Genomic DNA, 24,101 nt, shown 5'->3' with positions numbered 1-24,101 from the left:
GTATTCTAGATTTAGAATTGGTTAGTCTAGATTTCAATACTAGAGTCATCGTGAAACCAAAAATCTTATATTTATACTAATCTATATCACATTTAAAATCCTATTGTTCGCGTGTACAGCTTATCTCAGTAAAAAAAGTATTAATCACTTCTTATTGTCTTAACATATTTCGGTCATACAATGCGCAGAGGCGATGAGAACTTGGAGAAACTGATCGTGGATGGTTACACAGAAGGCAAAAGATCACGTGGCCATTCACCAACCTCATGGACCAGTTATTATCATGCTCAAACTTTACACAGTTATAAGAGACGCGCTGGACAGAAACCGGTGGAAACCGGTGGAAACCGATTGTCCGCTCCAGATGTTTCCTTGCTGACCATGAGTCTCAAACATGAGCTACCGACAGAAGAGAGTATTACCACACTGTATGCCCCAATTAAAGTTATGTGTCAGAATTGACTACATAAATAATATTTAATAACAGTACAGGGCAGTTATTAAAGATTTCTCAACTATCAAAGTATTTATATATGTTGTATTAAATTTGTAGATAAGCCACATTTTACACAATTGCTTCAACAAATTAATTTTTAACAAAACCCATTACGGGCTCAGGTGCGAAGCGGAGCGACATTATGTTTTAAGAAGAAATTGAAATACTTAAATTTTATGTTTCTTATCCACTTAAACACAATTTTATCAATCATTTACATAACAAAACATAAGCTAATTTAAAAGCTGTAAAGAACTTTAGATTTCTCTATCCTGATATATTTTATTTTAATGGCAGCCGTCCCACGCCAATGTGTCGCAGATGTGGTGTCCTCACAGTGTTCAACGTAGGAGCAAGTATAAATTGCACATAGATAGATAGATAGATAATTCGAGCAGTGTCGGCCTAGCTACATGGTGCGACTCTCATCCCTAAGTACGTAGGCTCAAGCCCCGGCGGGCAACCAATGTTCTTTCTATGTGCGCATTTAACATTCGCTCGAACGGTGAAGGAAAACATCGTGAGGAAACCGGCTTGCGTTAGACCCAAAAAGTAGACTGCGTGTGTCAGGCACATGAGGCTGATAGATTGACAAATGATCATGAAACAGATGCAGAAATCTGATGCCCAGACCTAAATAGGTTGTAGCGGTACTGATTTTATTTTTTACAGAATAATCCATTGAAGCACAGGTTAGGTTTAAACAGGCAGGTTGATAGTCGAATGTATTAACACTAGAAACTATCCTAAGCCAATGCAATTGATTTCTTTTGTTTTATAGAACATGGGAAGGAGGCTCATCTAATGTTAAGTGATACCCATGGACACTCTAAATTTCAGAAGGCACGTGACGTGACGAGTGCGTTGCTGGCCTTTTAAATTATTTTCAAATCTAATTAAAAAATATCAGACTATATATTATAATACGTTTACAAAGTGTTTACTGGAAAAATCTCGGGTCAGCTACATTTTAACTTTTAGTAATCCCACGATTGCGACCTATTTTATTCCTGTATTCTTTTTAGTTTGTCGCGGGTCATGGTTCAGCCAATTTTTGTTGCGGTTCCCGTCTTATTTCAAGCGAGATATTCGCCTTTTATAGTAGCTTCTTCCGGGTAGAGCCTCTGCGGCTTAATGTATTTGGATACCCAATTTCTTTTAGGATTTGTGAGGGTAGGAATGGTACAAGATTTTTACTGCTGTTTTACCTACTACCGAGATTTCATCTGAGTTATTATATGGAACATCAAAAATGATTTCACCTGTGTAACATTATTGAAATAGGTTGACATTTCAGATGGGAGATTTAGGCTTTCAAGCACGAGAAAGCTTAGCTTCTAAATTTTATAAGTGTTTCATGCATCAAATTTCTATGAAACTAAATTATCAAAATTACACAATTTAATCATGCATTTTTAAGAGAACAGTCTATATTTTATCAAAATCGGTTTTAGTTTTTTAAATATCCATTTCGCAAGGAACGTCTAAAAACATCTAAGTCGATTTTCGATTGAATTTTTCTACATTACTTTCATTTCAATACATTAGCTCCGCATAATTTTCCGACTATTATCTTGTATTGAGTAACGCATATGTATGCGCGCGATAATCAATACCAATGGATTTTTCATATGTGTACCTGTGTGTGTGCAGCTAATAGAATACAGCGTATTATGTTTAAAAATATTAAAACTATATTACATGATACGCCATAAACATTTTTGTGTATACGAAAACATATACAATCTCGTCGTCCAACCCCAGCACTAAAAAATTAAAATCCTTCACTCTTAACTGAACAATAAACTCACGGCCCTGTTAAACATGGGGCTTTTACTCAATATCTAGTGCACTCCCGGATTATCCGCTACTAAAGTAATTAAATGCATGCATCAAATTATGTTCAGCGAATAATCTGATTTATCCTCGTTGGAGATTATTTTAATCTCAAAAACATTCCCTTTTCACGACATTCTAAATAAGACAGATTTTACGTGATTATAAAATAGTGTAAAAGAGAAACTAAATAATAGTTTGATTATCTATATAAAAGCATTTTTTATATGTTCTTGTATATAATGTAACTTATGTTTTATTTAAAGAAAAAACTTTTTAACCGGATTAAAGTTATGTATTATTATAAATTTACAATTATTTAACTAGATAAAAGAGAGAGATAAAAGATAAATAGAGGACACTGTGAGCCATTTTTGCCAAAACCCTTCATCTTTTAAGTCAATACCAACTCCGGGGAAATAAATACAGATAATGCAACTTTCTCTACAGCTGTGATACTTTTTGACATCCAACACCTTTGTCTTCAGTCACCGTGACCACGCACGCTGTAAAGCACGCGAAACGTCGGATAAATTTAAAATTATGTTAAATAATTGTAAATTTATAATAATACATAACGTTAATCCGGTTAAAAAGTTTTTTCTTTAAATGTGTAAAGGTTATGTCAATAAAAGACAATACTATTATGTTTTATTTCTATTCACTCAAGAAACAAAAGACGATAGTAATGTTTAAACACAAAATTACGTATTAATATACGAATTTTAACACATTTGATTAACACTGTCAATTCATTCAGCCGGTTTCCTTACGATGTTTAACCGTCCTTGCGAGTATTAAATGCGCATATCGTTTGAAAAGTGTATTATTGCACACACGGGGTTTGAAAATACAACCTCAGGAATGAAGCTCGCGCGATCGATAGACCAACTTGTAAGATCTTTTAGCAGCGTTTAAAAGTATAATTTCTTAATATGCTTGCTATTCCGAAAATAATATAACTGTAATCACTTGTAAGTTAAAAATAAATGGTTTTGATTTAACATCGCGGAAACATACCAGACAGGTAGACGAAGGGTGGCTTCCGCTAACAAACAATTCTATACTGTGCATTGTTTATTTACTTCCGGATACGACATTTCTCAAAACTAGATATATTTCAGTGTTAAGATTTATTTTTTAATTCCAACGGCTCTCATAATAAAATTCTACATCAAAAAAAAATTACACACCCTTTCAGAGGCAAACACAGCAAGCTTTGTTCTAGTAACAAATCACTTAAAAACTAAAAATATATGCTTACAAGATGTGGGGTCAGTTACGGGATTTTCTTTAAATTAAAAATTTAGAAATTATACCACGAAAAACCGTAATCATTTAAAAGCCTATAATGAAGTAGATTATTGCTTTGTGAATATGACGGCAGATTTGATTTGACGGGATGTATGTTCTCATCTTTGTTGTTGTGTCATTTAAAGTAACCATAACACAATGGATCTGAATAATGAATAAATATTTTTTATGGAGGTATGTGACATATTTTAGTCTACCTACCCTCATTTTTGTATTAACTATTTGTTACTGCACTCTGAAACGTGTCACAATGAAATTCCTGGACAAATTAATAATAGATTGCAAGGCATGTATATATTCTTCTTCTTTTGTTGCCTCTCCATAACTGGAGGTTGGCCGTCAGTCTCGTGAAGCGTGTCTTGTCCTGTGTCAGATGCAGCAACTTCTAGTCGCAAGTCACGTATAACATTAGAAAAACCTCAGTCGTCAATATTGAGTTTATTTTACTCATCACAATTTTGCTTGTGAGACGTGCATAGGCATTATTATAGAATAGGACTTTAGAAAGGTGGTAACAGGTCACCAGCCATCCATCGGGGATAGAAAATGTTCAGCTTTATAAAGATACAAAATATAACTTAGCACGAGTGGGTGTGTAAGGGTTTGAATTAAACGTGTGTGAAGTAAAATAATTATAATCTAAATTATGTGTAGATAGATTATAAATTTGGTTAACAATTCTTAAAGCCGTCTTGAAATGTAGGTTAAGACTCAAGGGTACTTCCCAGTGTGTCACTAACCTTGGCTATTTTGTTTTAATATTCAACACCTGTACTATGCTATTTTGGTAGAACAAGGGCGACCACAGGTACCTGTACTATTCAAGTTGAAGGGCCTTTAATATTTGCATACTAGTGTTCAATATAAATATGTTGTCATTAAAGAATATTACGTTGTAAATTGAATTTTTAATACATGTTACAAGCGTTTATATGTTTATATACAAATTGATACAAATATATAATAATTTAATAAGTAATTTCCTAGGGCAATTGGATTTGATTTTTTACATCGGAAGACAACTGATTACTATCATGTGAAGATGAATCATATGAAGATTTGACACTTTCTTTTGCGAATCGACTTCCGGTGGGCGTCTTCCCTGAGAGATACGATCTTCAATTGTAAGTAAGAGTATACTCAAAAAAAAGTCAAATCATTTATTTTAATTAGGCCTAATAAAAGTCACTTTAGAAAGTCAAAATTACAAGTTAAAAATTAGCCCTTTTTGGGCATGCAGTAGGCTCGTTTGCCCCCCTATTCATTAATAAAGAACAAGAAGATGTTCATTGATATTATTATTTGTTAAATCAACAAAATATAGAAATTTTAATTCCAGCCTTCCAGTCTACCTATCACGCGGATTTTTTGGAAATGAAACTTTAAATTATTATATTGTGTATATAGTATTTATATTGTATAAATATATACTTTATTGTAGTATACTTTAAAAGGACCATTATCATTATTAATCGTACTGTATCTGGGGAGTATTTGTGTTATTTTTAGTATATTTGCCAGTCAAGGATATTCTACAAAAAGATAAATACTAACAACTGCGCACCAAAACTGCCAAATGACAGCAATGACCAAATAATATAAATCACAGTTTAAATTGGACAAGGACAGTGTATTTTAACAATGCCAATAGGATTCCCACTTTAGAGTGTCCCTAAGTGACATTGATGAAGGTTCGTAATGGGCAAATATATTTCATCAATTTGTATTTTATACTTCAGTTTGTAGAAGGAGTTTCTTGACAGCTCTTCTCGCCGGCTCTACGCCGTTGATTTGGCAGTATATGTTTTAATTATAAAGGGTTTACGGCGTGTTGGTAGAACGAAAAATATTGGTTAGTTAGGGACAGACGAATGCGGAAATTGCTACATCTGGCATAGGACAACGGCTTCACGAGACTGACGGCCAAAAATGGAGAGACAAGAAGAATTGAAGAAGAATGTTAAAAAGTGCACATAGAAAGAAAGTCCATTGGTGAACAGCCGGGGATCGAACCTTCGACCTCAGGGATGGGAGTCGCACGCTGAAGCCACTAGGCCAACACTGCTCACAGTTTATTACAGAAAGTACAATATAAATTACAAAAGAAAGTATCACAATATATATGTATAATTTAAACAAAGCTATCGCATAATATAAAAGCAAAATATTACGACACCCCACATTCGTTACGTGTTCGTTATAACGAGTAACGGAATAGAAATCAATATCCGTTTTTTAAATTAAATCAGGGATATGCTTCCGATCGAGGAGCGAAGTCGGGGCACGTCGTTTTGCGGAACACATGTTGTATAAGTCCGGTAGTGACCACACTTTAATGTAAATCTACGGTTTTTAAGGTAAATAGAATTATTATTAATAACAGTTTTAATTTCTTTTTTTCATTACAGAATATTTTGATTTATTTTTTTCTTATTATCGTACGGATCGGAGGATACGGAGGTGTTCGTATATCCGGGTAAAAATAAATTACATTTTAAAAACAAAACTAAGCAAAGTCTATGTATATATATATACAATAATTATTAATGCTTTAAGACTAATACAAGTGAAAGGGATGTCACCCCAACGAACCAGCGGTATCACGAGTATGACGTCACATCCGGTTGTGCGCGTGCTCACTGCCTGTGATCAACAGGTGACCATAATAAGGCTAACACATATTAAGTTAACATACATATTTAAAGAGATACAATCAGTGTAATTTTCGAATAAGTAGAGATACAATTAAAATGATTATATAAAGCAATTTAGTAGACCTAAACTATAGATAGAAGATCGAATTAAGTTTCATTAATATAGTTGAAATTACTATTTTGGTAGATCAATCTTATTCCATAAAAAAGTTTAAGAAATGTATCAAAAGCAAGCGATGAAAATAAAGCTTTGAGACGACTTTTGAAACCACTGAAATCAATTTCAATAATATGTATAATGTATATGTATTCCTATACGTTTTAATCTAATCTACGTATATAAATAAAAATTTGTTTTTTATAATATTTTTTATTATTATTTTTATTATAACTATGTAGGTTAAGAAAATTGTAAATACAAACTGTGTATTTAGTTGTTAAATTAGGTTTTAATTAATTTAAATATCTATTTTAAATAATAATTATGTTTAAGGCTCCTTAATAAAAACGTATCAATTAAATTACAAACAAGATTTTTGTTTAATATGTTGCTAAGCGCAAAATTCGAAGACGGCTCGACTAATTGACTAATTCGAGTAGTTAATACTTTGATGAATTTTTTGAACTCGGAAAAAAAATTAAAGAAGAGAAGTAGAAGTACTAAGGTTTTTATTCCAGGAAAGCGAATAGTCTCTATAGCGTAGTATAGCAAAATCTTCGGTATGTTGGTATGTAGCTACTAAAAAGGTAGGCTAAATAAAAACACATTTAAGGCGATACGGAATTCGCATTGGCAATTAAAAAAAATAAATACTACTAAACACTAAACAATAGCCTCGTGACAGACAAATAAATTCAAAATCAACAATGCAAAGTCGTAAAACTCAATTCAAGAGTAAAACGGGTCAATTCATTTAAGACATAATAGAGCCACAATCACAACTCAATACGTGGCCGTGAAACGTGTAATTTATGTTAATAAATATATATTTTAAAGTGTAAAATTAAGAGCACAATATGCAGCCTGCAAAGGCATGGAAGACAATTTTTTTTGAAATCTGGCATTAATAGTGCTCTACCAAATCACAAAAAGACGCGTTCAATAAAGGATTTACTGTCGAAATATGTCTCGCTTATACGAGTATCATTTCATTGTGCACGCTTTGTTTGTTTGAATTTTAAATTCTTCATAGTACACATAAGCGTTTGATAACATATGGTATTTCGTTATTATTTACACGTCCTCTCACTTGACTGTAAACAACGTAGAGCGGTTCGAATCGTCGACAACCAGTCACTTTCCGAGCGTCTTGATCACTTGGCTTTGTGTAGATATAGGGGTTTCGCTACATCTTCTACCGCATTCACCATGAGAGTGTTCTGTAGACATTTTCTCATGAATACTTGCAACTGAATTTCATCATTGGTCGTCGAGGCAGAATACGAAATTCGTGTCGAATGTCGTACCACAACTAAGCGTTATTGCCACGCACTACTATGTGGAACCAGCCCTTCAAGAAAAGGTCGTAGCCATTCTTAAAAAGCCGGCAATGCACGCGCGAGAATTCTGGAATTGAAAGTGTCCATGGGCGCGATATTACTTAACATCAAGTGAGCTTCCTGCCCGTTTGTCCCCTTTTATATAAAAAAAACCGTGATTGAACTTATGTACACTGTATGTACACTCGTTAGAAGTTATACTTCTTTGGCGTAACAAGATATATAATCTTTTCAAAATTTATATTTTACGTTTGTAGAAAAAACGACACTAACAAATGAAAAAGCCAAAATGTTGACTATAGCTAACTTCAGGGTGTCTGGTTTCGTGACGGTGTGCGCGATTATCGTAAAAATTTACTCTCATCATTTTTCCCTAACGCGCCAAAAGAAGAATAACTTCAAAAACACGTATAATATTAAAAATATTGAGTGCTAGAATTGAGCTCATAAATATCTCGCGCTGCTTATGGCCCAACAGTATAAAGTGACGTGCGTATACGCACAACGCACACTGTTTGATTGCCCGGGGTCACACTAATTGGACGCACGCTCAACTCTTGACAGGTCACTATGTCACACCCATTATTTAGGAAATTGTATAATGCGATAAAATATGAATACATACATACATAACAATCATATCCCTTTATGTATGTAATGTAGATTTCTGCATCTGTGTCACAGACTTGTTTTTGCCTAAATTTTTTGATTTGCACGCGATATATAATTATCATATCAATGGCTATACACTATATAGCCCTTTCTGGTCCTTAGCCACCCTAAGTATATTTCGCCATCGCAATCTATTTCGTGCTTCTTGCGTCCAACTTCGAACCCCTATTGTTTCGAGGTCCTTGACAACTCTATTCCACCAACGCAGCCTCGGTCTACCGGGTTTTCTCCACCAGGTTGTGAGATCAGAAAGGACTTATCGTCCGCCATTCACATGTCCCAAAGACTTGAGCCTGTTGCATTTTATGGATTGGACGATGTTGGCCTCATCAAGGATGTTATAATGTTCTTCATTGTAGCGATTACACCAAGCACCGTCGCGTCGTCGCAAACAGGGCCAAAATAATATAGTAATATAGATGCATAAAACAAAATTCATTGGTACATAACAAAACAATAGGTTAATACCGCTGTTTTAGTACCATTATAAAGCTAGTAGTTCGTATAGCGTTTTTTCAGAACCCGTAGAATATTCATTCTAGGAGCGAGGTATCAAAGCGTTTCATAGCAATTTCTTTGGCGTCTGCGACACATCATTAGCGTTGCGGGTTGTGCGAACGCTTTTTGTTCCTCACATTAGGGGCTCTTTCTACACGAGGATCAGTATATGGAGTACAAATAGATGATTGCTACTAGAGAAGGTGTCTTGAGGTTTAAGAGTGCTATTCGTATCTTGCGTTGCATAAGGATATTAAAAAGGGGATTTTTTGTTTGAATATGCCGTGTATCGATTTTCTGTTATTAAATTACATATATTTATTTCGTAATTTTACAGATAACACAAATTTCATATATGTATAGCCAAAGATGGAATACATAATATACCAATTACGAAAGGAAATATGTATCAATAAAAACTATTAAATGCATTTAACTAAGTAATACCTAATTCGGCTGTGTTGTATGATGGTGTGAAAGTGATACAGGTGATTTAGCGCTATGGATATTCTTAATACTCCTCTTAAGCATATTTCGCGATAGCTTAAACAGGGGTAGGTATGTCCAAGCTGCGCGATACTAAACTGAGTTTTTGTGAATTGTTGGTTTTGATGTGAGGAACATGAATTACGAGTCTAGTAGGTAGGAACATGGAATTGCAATTTTTCTAGTGAGCTGCAATTCATTAACAATATATGAAGACATTTATCATTAAAATTTAGTAGAGGGGAGAGCCAGGCCATAGCATTCATTAAGAATATTATCAAATATTCACAGTTAGGGGCCGCTGTCTGGCAAGTTCCTATGTAGAAATCGTTATAAACCCTCTAAGGGCCGCTTAGGTGTTCTACCTAAGGGTTCTTACCTATCAAGCAACCAACCTTGCTTGTAATTAATTTCTTAGTGTTAAGTAAGAGTAAGAAGAAGAAAAAAATATGTTGTCTTTAGTATTATTCGTGAGGAAACCGGCCTTATATACAAAAAGTCGACGGTGTGTGTCAAGCACACAAGGTTGATGACCTATTTGCCAATTAGAAATAATCACGGAACAAACACAGAAATAAGGCCTAGACCTAAGAGGTTGTAGCGCCATTGGTATGTATAGATATTTAGTAATAACCACACGTCGATTATATAGCAGTGTATAGTGTGAGAGATTGTCTTAAAATTTAGTAAAGATCGCGTAGATTTAATTAATAAATATACAAAAGCATATATTATCCTTAATAGCAACTGAGTAGTGTTACTGGACACTTCTCCGTCTTATGTTAAATAACCTTTTCAGTAAATTAGGTTAGACTTAAATTACTTATTATAAGTTGGATCGGAAAGGTAAATGATCTCTTTCTGCAGAGATAATATATATAAAAAACATATTCAATAAATGAACTCCACAATACGATAAACTTCAGATAGATTAAATACCGCGCAACTTGTATATTTCGCCAGGTTTTTTTATTGAAGACAGTCAAACAATTCAATAATTTTGTCCAATTCATGTAATTAGTATAAATTATGATAATACTTTATAAGATCTAATAATAATTTGTATACACGTGGCTGGGAAAAATCAATAAGCTGTCAACAATATATGGGTCAGTGAGCAGGGAGCGCGCTTCATTTATCTAAGTTAATTATGTAAACTAAACAAAAGTTTTTTACAATAAGACATCAAAGCTTAAGACACAGAATAATAAAATTCACGACTATAAGATATTTAATAGTAATGTTGGCCTGCTTGAAGCAACCCTTAAATTCCTGGTTGTAGGTTTTCTATGTGCCCATTTAACACTCGCTCGTACAGTGAAGACATCATAAGGAAACCGGCCTCAGACCCAAAAAGTCAACGGCGAGTATCGGGCAGAGAAGGCTGAAAGCCTACTAATAAAATGATCACGAAACAACGACATCTGAGAACAAGGTACGTAACGGGCAAACGGGCAGGAGGCTCACCTGATGTTAATTGATACCGCCGCCCATAGACACACTGCCAGAGAGGCTCGCAAGTCAATTGCCGGCCCTTTGGACTTTGACTCAACTTATTATCACCGCTGCGCTGGGAGACTTATCACACCGAATCACTTCTAGGCAGTTAAATTATTACATACATAAATATGCAAGAGCCGTAAATCAATAAATTTGTATGTAAAAACAACATATTAAATACAAAAATAATAAAGATATTTAAATTCGCTAACATATAATAATGAAACGGACGTTAACAATTACGTACAATTAGCCTTAATTAATATATACGTCGATATAAACCGTATCAAATTCTAGCACATTTGAACGAATTCGCAAACTCTAATAATCCTATTTTACACAGCGAATACTTTGACAGAAAGAGACAACACGCTATTTAGCAGCTACATTTCAGACCCGTCATGGATGGATTTAATTGTATGAAAAGAAATATGACTAATATTGTTACCAAGATTATTTCCTTCTACCAATATGCCGTTTACCCTGGATTTTACCCATTAATTAATTATGAGTATATATATTAATTGAAGGAGAGGGTAGCGGTCAGGGCGCAACACGTGGCTCAGGTTCAGATCTTTCCGTTGTTTAATACGTTATTATCTCGCGTAACTCATGTACGAATATCCGACATAACTTCGTATCCATTCAAAATATTAAAAAAAACTATCAGATTTTCAATAAGGAAAAGTAAACTCGTAAATTGCCGGCGCCGCTAACTAGCGCCCAGCGTGGGGCAAATCCCGGAGCAATTTTCCATTTCAACCCCCTTATCAAGCAACAGACGCATTACTGCTAATACATTTAAAGCTTAATATCCTTTGAATTAATTGGACAGCGTGCTTTGAACTTAATTGCGATACAATAGAGTTTATTATTGAATGTTTTAGGGTTGCATTCATAAAAAAGCGATGCATGTAATTTGCAGGGCGAGGAAATCTCTGCAAGTGCTTTCAAGTATTATGTAAACGTTCAAAAATTTATTTCATTTAAGTTTTTGTATACTTAGCGCTAATTAAACGATTTCTATTTAGACCGACATACACAATACGATAAGAATTAAAATATCAAAGTCGGCTCGAAGGACCAAAATGTACGGCTCCTGGGTCATCGAGGTGCTTTAAATAATAGAAAATTTTATTTTTACTCTATATTAACCACTTGCTGTGCTCTGTAGTTCAACCCGCATAAATTCGGTCGTAGTCCGATGTACTATAGCCTGAAGCTTATCTCCATAAATAGACTTTTAAATTAATTTTTTTTTTATATCTTAGACATATTGTATTGCGTTTTTGTAGATGTCTTCTATATAACTGTCATTCATTACTTTTCTCTTTTGTCAGTAGCGGCGTATGTGGTTGAGCAATACTTAGATTACATTAACAACAGAACATTTTTTTTTCTATGGACTAGTTTATCAGGGATGACGTAGGGTTCAAATGGTGAAAAATCCAAATCAGTAGTTTCGGAGGCAATACAAACAATAAAATCTATCCTCTTTACAATATTAGTATAGGTCTACTAACCATACTTTAAAAGTATTATACTGATTTATTATTCTTTCCAAAAAACAAGAACAAACTTCCGATCATAACTTATGAATTTGGCGCGTTCAAAAATAAGTTTGCCAACTTTCATACACTTTGTATATTTAAAATTACACCGACTACGATATAAAGGTTTATTCGTATTTAAGTCTGTCATCTAAGCTCTGTAGTAAAGCCTTTTCTTCGGAGGACCCTTAAGACGTTCCTCGTGACTGTATGAAGTGGAAAACACCATTGTTTTTTATAAACGTTTTTAAAAAGGCGAATCCAAAGTAAGATAAGATAGCCACAATGTTTCTAATCAACTGACTAAATTTTAAATTCAACAACCTTCTATTTCATGAGCTATAGGTGTTCCAGATATGCATGAGACATATTTAAAATAAAAACACTGCGTATAAGATTTCTGCCATAACATAAGCTTTGAAAAAGTTCAATCATAATAGGTATATTGATTTAGCAGCTACGACATGATATGACAAATTTATAACACCCCTGTTTTAATCCGGAAGGGAAGTGTTACTCAGAATATTAATTATTTTTAGTCGATAAATAAGTACAAGAGGTGAGTTTCACGAAGTCCGAAAAATGTAATGCTATTTTGGCATACGGGAGTTATAGAAACGGTCAAAATCATCTCTATTAACCCTTAGCTTATTTAGTAGGCATTGTATATATACGCTGTTTTTTTTATCTCCCAAAAAAGACTACCATTTAGTGCTATAACCGACAATACATGACACGTACCGTGTCCGTTAAACTAGCGATGCTATTGACCAATCACAAGCAAGCGAAACGCACTATACTTTCGTGTAACGTTTTCAATTCTCTCCATCCAGATTAATATCACAACTTACGTGATTATCCATAAAGTATCAGTTTACAGAAATATAAACATGAATCGTTTTTAACAGCCAATATACCGTATGCCCAGTAGCGATATCACTTCCGGCTCATTTCGATTATTCAAATCCCTTTATGGGCTGGGGCAAGTCTGGCTCTGACAAATGGTTGAGGGTGGCTAACAGTAGGGGTGAGGTTGGAGCCAATACTTATTTGTCAATACTTCAGTGCGATTTAGTAAAACCAAATCAAAATTTTCAAGAACATAATAGCTTATTGCATATACCACATAATTGGTTTTATTGCATGGGTGATTCAAGATTAAGGTTTCTCGAGTCCTTATCCGCTGTTATACGCTAAACCTTTTAAATTCTATTTTACGTTTCGCGAACGTTTTTTTATTATAAACAAATGCTATACTAACACGTGAACATCGAGGCTTTTCAACTTCTTGATACCACGGGCCTAGAGAATATTGAATAGGAATTTGATTGAATTAGTGGAAATATAGTACACAAAAATAGTGTCTTGTTAATTATTCTTTTTAGTAAACAAGTTTAGACTTAAATTAATTACGTCTTTGTGCAGATTATTTATATATAAAAAAACATGTTTCTTCGCGACGAAAGTCGCAGCCAATATCTAGTGATAGTGTTCTAGATCTATAATTATAGTTTTACTCGCTATAATAATTATTAAAAATCTCTATATATAAAAAACATTCACCAGTAATATTCCAACGCTACCAAATCGGGAAAACAATGAGCCAACGGGACATAATATCTCAGATAACTGGGATACGACTTGGGCTGGTAAGTTTCCAATCAGAGGTTTTTACGTTATCTTTTATCTATTAATTTTGCTACAGGAACATCACACCATGTTATCATGAAATATAGATGCTATCAAAAATACAACTTGTAAAAAAGTCTCGCAATTCTTCTACTGTAAATAGTAGCGAGGTCCGTGTAATAACCAAGTCGATTAATTTAATCAGTCCCTACTGAAGGGACCTTCTGTCTTAGTTATTACGTAATTAGCTAACCAACAACATCTAAAGTGACCATACATACATGTTATATTCAATTAGATTGTTTAGTGCGATTGCCAAGTCAATCTTTTTATCTAAAACAGAAATGGTTTTAATAAATAATATTCAGACTTCTAATTTTATCTACAACGTATTAAAAGGTTATAGGGGCGAAAATGGTCTGAACGAGAAAAGAAAAGAATAGTACGGCTGTGGCCGACTTGGCGTGCGCACTGCCGTACCTCCAGATTCACATTGTTTATTTTTATTTATTAATACTTTCCAAAACAATGTGTATGCCTAAAAAATACAAGAAAACATGAAGTCACAAATTTAACACACATACACATCAATTACATTAGAACATAAGAAATCTATTAAAGGATAGAATTAAACAAACAACCACAAAATTAAAAAATTAAAACAAAAATAATAATACTATTAACAAAAATTAAAAATTAATAATAATAAAAACTAAATCTCAATGAATAAACCACATTAAGAGCCTGCAGAACAAAGTTACGGTAAGTTGGTAGACTGTTATAAAACATCAATATTTTCATCAATGTTTGTAATTAAGTTATAAGGGCGAGATAGCCTATTCACTAGCCCATTAAAAGTAGCACTAGCATTGTATTGATATGAAATGTCTTTCATGTAAGTAAATATGTAAAAACCTGAAACCGCAACACAAAAGAAAAAACGTATAACTGTAAACTCTATGCTCCTTGTCTGTGAAGAGAGTCAGGCACAGATACAAAAAAGATATTATTAAGAAAGGAATACAGAATTCCTTGTTTTTGATATCAAAATAAACAGCGTTTCACATCGCAAGGAATCGTGAAATGGCCTGGATTCTCTGCAATGTGAATGCGGTTGGAATTTCGAGTATTTTTTAAATTTCTAAGTAACAGTATTTGTTCACAACGCGGAAATAAATATTTTAAGACTAAATATGAAATTTCTAATTGTGATGCTTTGTTATTATTTGAAGATTAAATTGTATTTATTCAAGTGCATTGGCGCTACTATTTTGGCCCGTATAACTTCAGTGGCTAACACATTTATATATTTACTAGCTGGCCTGGCGAACATCGTACCGCCTAACAGTCGATTCTTTATTTTTTTAATACTTATTCTGCTATTCGGGACACCGGTCTAGCTAGTAAGATAAAATAAAAGAAAGTTGATAATACAACAAATACATTATGTCAAAAAATAAAAATGTACCTTCCCGGAACCCCTCCACTAACACTTGAACTTTATGATATGGTATAAAAGTTCAAATTGCCTTTAAATATTATTACGAATATTTTGTATGGGACTATAGAAAAGTGTTGTTTTTAGACTTTTTTACTCAATTTTTTTTAATTTTTCTCTCCGTAAGAACCATCCTCGTACTTCAAGGAATATTATAAAAAAAGAATCAGACAAATCGGTCAAGCCGTTTTCATGTTATGTCGTGACAACGGAAAATGGGTTTCATTTTTATATATATAGATATAATAAATATACAATGTCTTTAATCCGTTTACACTATGAAAGGAAATTATATTGATGATATAAACAGGGACCTGAGTTCATTATTTAATTTAAACTTCATACACAATTGACACGCTTTACAAATTAACAAAGGACCAGGAACTATTGTAACGAGTTTAACGAAGAGTTGACTGACACGTATTACGGAAGAGATATAGGAACCGTGCCCTTAATATACTTATAGTACAATAGCATTGGAAACCGGATATAAACGCCACCGGAGTAAATTTTAAAAAGTATAACAGATATTCGTGGATGATATTGACCGCGACAACTGTTGCTTTACTTAACTGATCTATCTGTAGTCGTTTCGGTATTCTTCAATAATATTGTAATGATGAAGGGGAATAAACTGCCCGTAGGCTATGAACTCAAATGCCATACTTATTAGCTGTGGAGGTAAATTCAATAATATACGAGATATTATTTGATATGATAACATGATTCATAGATCAATCTATTCGTTACATTTACCATTACATTAAATACATTACTATGTAAAGATTGTAAATGAATAAATTAATGAAATACTGAAAGAAGTAAGATATCTTTCAAAGTCATAATTGACTGTTAACCATCCAATAACAGTAAAAATTATGTTAAACAAATTTCGATAATTCACCAAAAAAATTTATTTAGGAAATATATAAAACGAATATTCTCGTGTTTAAACCTTACCTTGGTACTCATTGGTATCTGAAACAAAAATAATGTATCGTTAAAAAAAGCCTTCGTGAAAAAATTAAGTCGAATTATAAACCTTTAATTTTAAGCCAAAAAAGGGGAAAAATCTCTCAAATTTTCGCTTCCAGCTCAATTTGAAGATTTTTCAATTCAATCCAAAAACCAAACATTTAACAGCAATATCAATAATATAAATAAACATCAAACTTCAATTTACTTGTGCTCTACAGATAACACATATACAAAAAACTAGTAAAACACTGATCACGCAAAATGCCCCACAGCTTACAACCCTTATTAAATTCCTGTAATGAAATTACAACCTTATTTTCTTAGCTATAAGAACTCTTTTATCAAATCCCATGTGACCCCAAATTTGTTAAGCACTTGTAGCGCGCAATTTCGGTGCACTGATCAATACAATTATTCTTATGCTATAGGATATTATCTGTATTAGACTAGGCGTGGATTTTGTTTCGTCTCCGACTGTATTAAAGTGACTTGAATTTAGACTAGTAAGAGTAGAAATAAGGATGGATATAATAGCTCGCTAGATTGATATATTTTGTCCGCGTGGTAGCATTTTTAATTTCCTATACTACACAATATCTGTCAAACTTACGATACGGTAACTTATTCCATTTATTTCAGTTAATAACACCAAAACGTGCACCGCTAGTGGCATGAGATCACTGTGAGTAATATCCATAGCAGAATATATCTACAAATATCGTTTAATAATTGTTTTGTTTAATATTTTTGCATTATTTCTTCGTGTATGTCATGTTTGCCTATAAGTGCTTGTCACATTACAAATTGTATATTGTGGTTCTTTTACCAGTGATCCGAGTGTTGGCAAGCTTTTATAAATAAAATAAAAATAATACTTATTCAACTTCCATACAACTTTCAGCCCCTATTACAAATTGGTTAGTGGTTAAGGAATAAAATCATAACATACAGATAGAGTTGCTTACTATAAATAAAATTAAATTTATATTGAGTAGTACCACGACATTCATTAAATTATTAGTGTATAATTTCTAGTGAAGTATTGAGTCATTTCAAATTTCTTTTATATAGTAGCCAACAACAAACAGCGTGTTTAGCATATCTATGAACTAATAATAAGCTGCCATCATTGAATTACTACAATTATATAATATAACTGATCGTGGTCGCTTAAATACAAATTCTTTTCAAATAATATTGAAGGTAATTTGAAAAATTCACTCCACATTTTTCATAAAGAGTTCTAACTCTACGTCGAGAAAACTAAAATGCTTTATAAAATTTTCTGGAACGTGGAACTAGTTTATTTAATAAGGAGCTTATAAACCTATTTAAAGTCGTTTTCTGCTTTTAAGAAAAGGGTGACCAATGTTTATATTACAGTATCTGACTAGCGCCGGTACTCAATATAAAACATCGGTGTTTTTTGAAAAAAAAACTGCAAAATGCACTGAAAAGATCTTATTTATTAGAGAAGAGAAAAGAACTTATTTATTAAAATAAGTTTTAGTTATATTGAACAGCTATTAGTTTTTTTTATATAAAAGGAGTATGAAGATTTATCACATAATCGAATGATCGGTTCACGGACGGAGAATCTATATCGAAGTGATAACCACTTCTTTCAGTTCTTTTGAAATCGGTTTCTCCACAACCTCATTAATAATTAAAAGTTTGAATTAAAGGTATTTTTTTTATATTACAGTAGCGATCCCTATGCTCAAAGGTATATATAATACGTCAAGCATCAGAGAGCATCTGAAACGTTTTGTTATATTAAATTCTCGAATTATACTATTACGATGAGGCACCTAGTTAAAAATGTGGTCGAAATATTAAACCCAGCTGACACCATGTCACCAAGCATTTGCCTAGTCTAGCAATATTTCGTCCACATTGCCCGGAAACGTCATAACAACCTTGAAAAACCTATAATAACCGAAAGAGGGCAAGGGGACGCAGCCCAACACGAGGGACCGATCAGGTATCATAAAACCTGGTCACTGATGGCAATCACCTAGCTAGAAACCTAGATGTTTCAGTTTTCAGGCATGTCCATAGTCATAAACTAACCTTATTCATGAACAAATAAATCATTCTTTCAACGTTTCACTAAGTAGGTACTCATTTGTTTCCTTTCATCACGTAAACACTATTTGAGAAAACGAGACAAAGGAATAAAAGCAGTGCAATTAGATATACATTATACATATATAGTTACTATATAAGTGTCACTTTTTAGGTCATAAGCGAACATGAAACATCCAATCAATATAAAAAAAAAAAAATTGCAATATATGTTACTAAGCTCAAAACTTTTCCGAACCAATTCGACTTAGGGTCCATCAAGAAAAGAGCGTACCAATTCTTAAAAGGCCGGCAACGCACTCGCGAGCCCTCTGGCATTGAGAGAGTCCATGGGCGGCGGTATCACTTAACATCAGATGAGCCTCCTGCCCGTTTGCCCCCGGTTCTATAAAAAAAACTCGAACTGGACCAATACAAGTATTTTTGTACCTTGGGTCTCTAAGGAAGGTTTTTAGGGAGAGAAATATTGCACGGAAAAACCTATTTTTATTGAGACAGTACGGATCGCTAAATATAAAGAAACATAATTCTTTAAGATTTTACTAAAAGCATAAACATAATATTAAAATATTATAACAGTTCCATGCTATGTGGCTATTAAAACAGTTTCCAACATTTCCACCGTCGCTTATCGGGAAATCAATAAGCAAGTTCACGGGAAAGGTTCACTGCGACTCAAACAATGCCCAGAGCACATATAAAACCTCTGGGGACTCACAACGGTCAAAAGATTTTATTTATAATGCTCTTAGAATGTATTTAAGTTTCCAAAGCTACGGTAGAATGAGCTATATTAAAAAGCTGTTAAGTGTTTATATAGCTTGGTTTTGTCCATTATATATTTAATATTCTACTATATATTTTATATTAAAACAGAACGTAAGTAAGCACGTCGAATGGATTATCTTTTAATTCAGTTTAATAAAAACTAATTACAATGAGCACTCCATTTTTGTTCTCTTTTTAGTAAAAGAAAGATTACAAATAACTATAGAGGTAATTAATAGCAAAAAAACTTGTAAAAACGTATTAAAAAATTCAATGATATACATAGGTAAGGTACTACTATACTACTATACTAGCTGATCTGACAGTCGCCCGTTACACACGTCTTACATACAAAAAAAAAATCTAATAATGAAAATAATTTTCGACTCCACTTGACGAAATTTATCAAAACCTGTCCAGCCGTTTAAGATGAGTTCAGTGACATACACACGTACAGTAGAATTATATATAACCTATAAAGTTGTTGTACCTATTAAGTGAGTGTAACCTACACTTGTAAGTAGTAACAAGTGTATATATACTGATAATACAACGAGTATTTTACGTAACGCGATTTTTGTTAACCAACCGTAAAGGTTTTAAAAAAATGTCGTTATCGCCGCAACTTCGAACACTCAATAGCAAGCAGCGAGTATTGTAAATGTACATAACATGTGCCCGGGTAATAAAGGCCCTAATAAATACGCTGTCATGAGCCATCGTAAATGAACTCGTAAATGGGGTTTTCGGCAACACTTTTTATCTCTTGTCTTTGAGACCTAGACCGTTAATTTGAAATAAAAAAAAATCCGTTACAGTTTTTACCGTATAGAAAAATAATGACCTAAATGGGATGATAGTTTTAATATTGAATTTGGTCCACGAATACGTACATCTAAAACTAAAATATTTAAATAACAAATTCTAATAAGGATTCTTCAACCGATTCCTGATAGATAGATAGCCGACATACCGATTCTTAAAAGACCAGCAACGTACTCGCGATACGAAAGTGATGATCAAATCGTGGTCATCATAAGACTGTCGACATTTATATAGATAAACTAGCTGACCCGGCAAACGTTTTGCCATGTATATTATTTCTAGAAACATTTTTTTAGTTCAATAAAAATAACTATCTACAATAATAAAAAATAGGGGTTGATAGTAGAGGGGTGAAAATTAGGGGTTGTAATGTATTTTTGTATGCTGTATCATAATTTTTTGTTTTTGGGATGGACACCCCTTATCACTTAGGAGTTTAAAAAGATAGATAGTAGTCGATTCTCAGACTTACTGAATATGCACAAAAAAATTTGATAAGAATCGGTCGAGCCATTTCGGAGGAGTATGGGAACTAACAATGTGACCCGAGAATAATATAAAAGAGATATAATTGAAAATTAAAACTTAAAATTATTTGTTTAAACCGTATAGTTGTGTATGACTATTGTACTTACATAAGAAAATCTGGGATTTCTAGGATTTAACCCACTTAGTTGGAATGTAGCCGCATACTAAGGCTACTTTAGATATATATTATCAGTAAATGTATGTAAAAGCTTTAATTAAAGAATAATTTGTCACGTTTTTTGCAATAACCGTGAGACTGATAAAGAAAAAACAAACAATACTTAAAGTATGCTAATTAAGGGTTAATTAGAAATGTGTTTTTTATTTGATTGGACCAAAACTAAGTCGCACACAAATTTATAACATATATATATAAAACTTCCTAGACACCTCTTAGAAAGTACTGGTGACCTCACGGCAACTTAATTGCAATAAAACCAAGTAAATGTTGACAGCATTAATTGTACTCTACAACAGTTGCCAAATGTTTCGAAAAGGAAAAAGACACTAGAAAGCAACTTCTAAATAATAAGGAGCCTTACATTGAAAAGTGTTATGATAGTCTAGTCGACAAGTTGAAAATGGAACAAATTAGAGATACTGCTCTTAAAATTATGTGCGATAGCTCATTGGATCCGGAATGACGTCTAGAAAAAGCGTGTATTAGCACATAAAAAATTGCAAAAGTAATAGACCATTAAAGATGAAAAAACAATGGCATTTAGTTTTTTGCCAATATTTAATAAACTATTAATATTTAAGAAATTTCAAATAAAGATTCTGAAAGAGGAGGAAATTTCCAATAAAAACTCCTGACTCCCAGAACTCTATCTCCATTATTTATAATGTTAATTTAACGCTGAAAATAGGTCTGCGGGTGACATTTTTAGGATTCGCGCGTGGCGTCAAAAGCGACTACGGCACATTAATTAATTTATTTAAGGTATTGAAATTTTTTTTTTAAATTTGAAAAAATTATGGTGTGTTCTGAACACTATAATTAATTTATTCCCGTTGAAAATTTTACTTAAAGTTAATTTTTCAACAAGTTAAATAATTGTTAACTAACGAAATTTTCTCGAACGACCGTCTTAATTGTAAGTGAAAAAAAATGTTTAAATAGTGGTCGTAAAAATATTTTGCTTCGTAGAGCCTTTCTTACATACATACTTAACAAGATCGTGCCATAAAAGTTAAAAAAATATTTATACTTTGTTTATAACAATTTTTTTACTTAAACAAAAACTTAAAAATCCATGTAATGATGTTAAAAAAAACTTTTTTTTTCTAAATCATCATATAATAGTTTTTTTATTAATACAAGATATTTATTGATTTGCAAAAAAAAAAAACCCGCCATTTGTTGATAAAATTTTTTTAAACAAATTGATTAAATCAATATTTAAAAAAAAAAATTTAACACAACTTTATTACATTAAAAATTTTATGATTTTTAAAAAAAATTTTTTTCCTTAATAACAATTTTTAATTGTTTATAATCGTTTTTTTTTAATTTTCTATTGTTTAAATAATTAGTTAAGAATTTTTTTTTTCTAAAAATCATAATTGACAGTCTTCTATAAAGTAACAGAAAAAAAAAATTTTTTAATCAACAATTCTATTGTTTATTAACTTACCAATTTGTTATAAACAAATATTCAACTTTTGTTTATTTTTTTTCTAAAACTTCTAAAATTAACAAAAACAACCATATATATAACAAAGTATAGAAAAAATTTTTTTGTAAATTTTTTGATTATCATGAATATTACTTTTATTTAAAATTAAAAAAAAAAATTTCTATACTTTGTTATATATGGTTGTTTTTGTTAATTTTAGAAGTTTTAGAAAAAAAATAAACAAAAGTTGAATATTTGTTTATAACAAATTGGTAAGTTAATAAACAATAGAATTGTTGATTAAAAAAAAATTTTTTTTCTGTTACTTTATAGAGGACTGTCAATTATGACTTTTAGAAAAAAAAAATTTCTTAACTAATTATTTAAACAATAGAAAATTAAAAAAAACGATTATAAACAATTAAAAATTGTTATTAAGGAAAAATTTTTTTTTTAAAAATCATAAAATTTTTAATGTAATAAAGTTGTGTTAAATTTTTTTTTTAAAATATTGATTTAATCAATTTGTTTAAAAAAAATTTATCAACAAATGGCGGGATTTTTTTTTGCAAATCAATAAATATCTTGTATTAATAAAAAAACGATTATATTGATGATTTAGAATAAAAAAGTTTTTTTTAACATCATTACATGGATTTTTAAGTTTTTGTTTAAGTAAAAAAATTGTTATAAACAAAGTATAAATATTTTTTTAACTTTTATGGCACGATCTTGTTAAGTATGTATGTAAGAAAGGCTCTACGAAGCAAAATATTTTTACGACCACTATTTAAACATTTTTTTTCACTTACAATTAAGACGGTCGTTCGAGAAAATTTCGTTAGTTAACAATTATTTAACTTGTTGAAAAATTAACTTTAAGTAAAATTTTCAACGGGAATAAATTAATTATAGTGTTCAGAACACACCATAATTTTTTCAAATTTAAAAAAAATTTTTCAATACCTTAAATAAATTAATTAATGTGCCGTAGTCGCTTTTGACGCCACGCGCGAATTTCTAAAAATGTCACCCGCAGACCTATTTTCAGCGTTAAATTAACATTATAAATAATGGAGATAGAGTTCTGGGAGTCAGGAGTTTTTTATTGGAAATTTCCTCCTCTTTCAGAATCTTTATTTGAAATTTTTTAAATATTAATAGTTTATTAAATATTGGCAAAAAACTAAATGCCATTTTTTTTTCATCTTTAATGGTCTATAACTTTAGCAATTTTTTATGTGCTAATACACGCTTTTAGCACATTTTTCTAGACGTCATTCCGGATCCAATGAGCTATCGCACATAATTTTAAGAGCAGTATCTCTATTTTGTTCCATTTTCAACTTGTCGACTAGACTATGAAATTAACATTCCGGCAGTTTTTTTTTTCATTTTTTAGACAAAATTTTTTGTTTTGTAAAATTTTCATCTACCCTCCACTATCAACCCCAATTTTTTATTTGTTAGTTAAGAACTTATAACTTGAACTCTGAGGTTTATATATAGAGAAAAATCACAGAAAAACCTCAAAAGTTTTTAAACCATTAGTAACGGAATGATGAAAACAAAAGTTTAAAGAGCAATTTGAGCTGAAAAATAGCGTAACAAGATTCTAGTTTTGCGGTAATCTAGCGGTTATCTTGCGGATTATACTTACGA

General features: G+C 32.0%; 1 protein-coding gene across 5 annotated transcripts in view; it reads right to left on the bottom strand.

Annotated features, from left to right (window-relative positions):
- Positions 1 to 24,101, bottom strand: part of LOC125059403 (IQ motif and SEC7 domain-containing protein 1) — a 164,543-nt gene that overhangs the window by 105,584 nt on the left and 34,858 nt on the right. For 4 of the 5 annotated variants that reach the window (XM_047663814.1, XM_047663808.1, XM_047663810.1 and 1 more), the window contains exon 2: positions 16,594 to 16,611. The exons of the other annotated variant lie outside the window; for it this stretch is intronic. The gene's annotated coding sequence lies outside the window, so the exon portion shown is untranslated. The remainder of the gene's footprint in view (positions 1 to 16,593; positions 16,612 to 24,101) is intronic. 5 annotated transcript variants of the gene reach the window in all.

This window comes from Pieris napi, chromosome 19 (assembly GCF_905475465.1).
Source record: "Pieris napi chromosome 19, ilPieNapi1.2, whole genome shotgun sequence".
Lineage (NCBI taxonomy): Eukaryota > Metazoa > Arthropoda > Insecta > Lepidoptera > Pieridae > Pieris > Pieris napi.
This window is presented reverse-complemented; position numbering and strand designations above follow the sequence as displayed.